We start from the raw sequence: 4,423 nt of genomic DNA, 5'->3' as shown, positions 1-4,423 counted from the left end.
TAGTACTACTTTTCATCCTCAGACAGACGGTCAGTCCGAGAGTGTGATACAGATTTTAGAACATATGTTGCGCGCTTGTGTACTTGATTTCAGAGGATCATGGAATAAGTACTTACCGCTGATAGAGTTCTCCTACAACAATAGATACCAGTCAATGATCGGGATGGCACCTTATGAGTTACTATATGGAAAAAGGTGCCGATCGTCGTTACATTGGGAAGAAGTAGGAGAAAGGCAGCTTCTTGGTCCCGAACTGTTAGAAAAGCTCAGGAAGTAGTAGCCTTGATTAGAAAGCGTATGCTCACTGCTCAAAGCTGTAACACCCTACTACCTTAGAGCCGTTACTAAGTGAGTTTAAAACAGAAATTGTGCATTTAATTGACTCTAAGTGGTTTCTACAACCAAAAGTGTGAATAAACCAGAGTTTAAGGCTGTACTCTTCGAAAATGATTAGTTTCATTGAAAACGTTAAATGTAAAACATCTGGGATCCCAAAATAAGGTTTACAAAATATTTACAACATAAAAATAGAATTACACTTGATCAGTTATCAAAAGAATGATTTAATACAGCCATATACAAAATGCCCCCAACCAAAGCAGTCGGGCAGGCCGAACATGTACGCGCCGCCCCCACGCTCTCCATACTCATGGCCGGTTGACTGACTCCTTGCTTTTACCTGCCACACGGAGCACCCGTGAGCCGAAGCCCAGTAAGAAAACCCAAATAGTACATAACATATGCAAATCATATAGCTGGCATAATTCACTGATAAATAGGAAAACCATCATAATAAACAAGTACGGCCATGTCGCCCCAGAGGCCTTACCAAAGCCTGGGGTTTCGGTTCTCACCGCGAGGATAACTCATGTATCCCTTGGGTCCCACCCTGACTATAAGCATCCCATGTGCTGAGTGTTACTTTCGGCCCCACGGCCGTACCCGGCCTATGCCGCACTCGGCCCTTGCCGTTCATTTCATTATAATCACACATATAGTACATTCGAAATAATCATTCACACATCATGTTTCATTTAAGGTTAAACATTTGCACATAATACAATCTGGGGCCATGCCCTGCAATCACACAGTGGGGCCATGCCCTATTCTCGGGTGTTACGGTTTTCTTACCTTTAGATTCAGTAGCCTTGATCAACCTGACTCCTTGAGCATGATCTTACCCGAGCCCTAGCGCTTACCTAAGCAAAATCCATAAGTCAAAGTCATCACCAATCCTCAAGTCCAAAACCTAGCCTCGGGACTAATCCCGAGCCCTCGGGAAGTCCTAGATCCCCAAAACAAAGTGGCGGAATCAAGCCCCGAACCCTAGGTCAAAATCCCTTCACAAAAGCCCAAAAATCCCCTCTGTGAACAGTGCAGCGCTACAGCGCTCAAAAGAGGGCGCTGTAGGACTACAAGCAGAACCACCCTCTCCAGAACAGGGGCTAGCGCTACAACGCCCCCTGAATAGCGCTGTAGCGCTAGTTGCAGCCAGACCTAGCCCAAAATCGCATTTTGCGATTTTCTCCTACCATTTCAACTCCCATCTTGCCCAAACCTTTTCCAAACACAAAAACACACATAACCACACCTCACACTCACCCCAAGCACCCCATGAACTCAATCCCAAGCTCAAGCAACCCACAACTCAAAATCTAACTCAATGAACCCAAAAACCAGAAAATCACTCAAACAACAAGGATAGGGTCTTAGAAATCATACCGTGGGTGGAATCTCGACCTTGAACTGAACCCTAGACCTCCTTGGCTTGCACCTTCACAACCTTGACCTGTTTTCCCCAAAAACCCCATCCATTTAGCTCAAAAACACAGCTCAAAACCAGCAAAACCCTAAAACTGAAAACCTCAAGAACTTACCTCAAATCTCTGATGTGATCTTGCTAATCCCTTGCCAATCCTCAAGCCTAGCTTAGGATCCTTGATGCTCAGCTAACCCTAGCTTTCCACTGAGCTTAACCTCAAGAAAAAATCAAGGGAAATGGTTGGGAGAGCCACAAACCGAATCTTCAAAGCCAAACCCTTCAGCTTTCCCTCTCTTTTATGTTCTCTTCTTTCTTTCTTTCTTTTTAGCCTATAAATTTTCTCTACTAAATCCACTAAGTGTAAAGACCTTCTTTATTTTATCTCTTGCAAGCCTAATGACCAAAATGCCCTCCCTTACTAATTCTAAACCTTTGTGTCCATAAAGGGGCATTTTAGTCATATTACCCAATATTCCCACTAATTCCTCAAGTGTTCCTAATAATTCCCGCTCGCTACCCAATACCCGATTAATCATCAAATATATTCCCAGATTCTCAATTAAACTCCCCAGGCTTAACCCAAGCCGGGTACAGGTTCCCGCTTTGACTTTCCGCTAACCCGCTCATTCTAGGATCGTCTCGAGTCATAGATCACAGGTATCAACATAGTCAGGCCCAACATGGCCAAATTACAAATATGCTCAATCAGGTCTACATGCATACTAATTCACATAGTCATGCATCACAATTAATCAAATAGTCATATAACGTGCATTAAATCATAATCATGCATTAAACTCATAAAAGTCACACACAGAATCCCATTATGCCCTCCAGGCACACTACTCCTTGCCCTTAAGCCTTAATACTGAATTGGGGGTCGTTACAACTATCCCCTCCTCATGAGAATTTCGTCCTCGAAATTTACCTGAACAACTCGGGATACCGCTCCCGCATATCCGACTCCAGTTCCCATGTCGCCTCTTCGACCTTGCTATTCCTCCACAATATCTTAACTAAGGCGATGGTCTTGCTCCTCAAGACCTTGTCCTTCCTATCAAGGATCTGAACAGGCTTTTCTTCGTACGATAAATCCCGATCCAATTCCAAGTTCTCATAGCTCAACACATGAGTAGTGTCCGAAACATACTTCCGGAGCATGGATACATGAAACACGTCATGAACCCCTAATAGAGCTGGAGGCATTGCTAACCTGTAAGCCACCTCCCCAACTCGTTCCAGAACCTCAAAGGGGCCAACAAACCTGGGACTCAGCTTGCCCCGAACGCCAAATCATTTTACTCTTCTCAGGGGTGAAACCCTGAGGAATACATGATCACCAACCTGAAATTCCACGCTCCTGCATTTCTGATCTGAATAACTCTTCTGGCGACTCTGGGAGGCGAGCATACGAGATCTAATCTTCTCAAGTGCCTCATTGGTCCTCTGAACCATCTCAGGACCTAAATACCTTCTCTCACCTGCCTCATCCCAGTGAATCGGCGACCTGCACTTTCTTCCATACAGCATCTCATACGGAGCCACTCCGATAGTCGCCTGATAACTATTATTGTACGAGAACTCAATCAGAGGGAGATACCTACTCCAAGATCCCTCAAAATCCAACACACAAGCTCGTAACATATCCTTCAGTATCTGAATTGTCCTCTCAGACTGCCCATCCGTCTGAGGATGGTAAGCGGTACTAAACCGGAGCTGCGTGCCCATAGCCTTCTGCAAGCTCTTCCAAAACTTGGAAGTGAAAGTGGGGTCTCTGTCGGATACTATCGACCTCGGAGCCCCATGCAGTCGAACAATCTCCTTTACATAAAGCTCTGCATACTGATCTACAGTATAAGTCGTCTTCACAGGTAAGAAGTGGGCGGACTTCGTATACCTGTCCACAATCACCCACACCGAGTCATGCTGACCCACGGTCTTTGGCAATCCAACCACAAAGTCCATGGCAATATCTTCCCATTTCAACTCGGGAATCCCTAGAGGCTATAATAATCCTGCTGGCCTCTGATGTTCCGCCTTAATCTGCTGACAGGTTAAGCATCTAGCCACATAGTCCACCACGACCCTCTTCATACCTGACCACCAATACAAAACCTTCAGGTCATGGTACATCTTCGTAGAACCTGGGTGTAAAGAGTAGGGAGTGGTATGAGACTCGTCCAGAATCTCTCGCCGAATGTCTGGATCAATCGGAACACAAATCCGTCCTTTGTACTTCAACAAACCCATCTCAGAAATAGAGAAGTCCTTAGCTGCTCCAGTTAGGACATTCTCTCTACGTTCAACTAACTGGGGGTCCTTTCCCTGTGCTTCCTTAATCCTCTCGAGGAGCATTGACTGAAGAGTAATGTTGGCTAACCTGCCAACCACTAGCTCTATACCTGCTCTGGTCATCTCTCCTGCTAGTCTGTCAGATATCTGCCTCGAACTATACAACTGTCTTGGGCCCCTCCGGCTCAATGCATCAGCCACTACATTAGCCTTCCCAGGATGGTACAGGATATCACAATCGTAATCCTTTACCAGCTCTAGCCACCGTCTCTGGCGCATATTCAAGTCCTTCTGGGTAAAGAAATACTTTAGACTTTTGTGATCAGTGTATATCTCGCACCTCTCTCCATACAGATAGTGTCTCCAAAC

The sequence above is a fragment of the Humulus lupulus genome, chromosome 9 (assembly GCF_963169125.1).
Source record: "Humulus lupulus chromosome 9, drHumLupu1.1, whole genome shotgun sequence".
Taxonomy (NCBI): domain Eukaryota; kingdom Viridiplantae; phylum Streptophyta; class Magnoliopsida; order Rosales; family Cannabaceae; genus Humulus; species Humulus lupulus.
Note: the sequence above shows the minus strand (reverse complement) of the source record.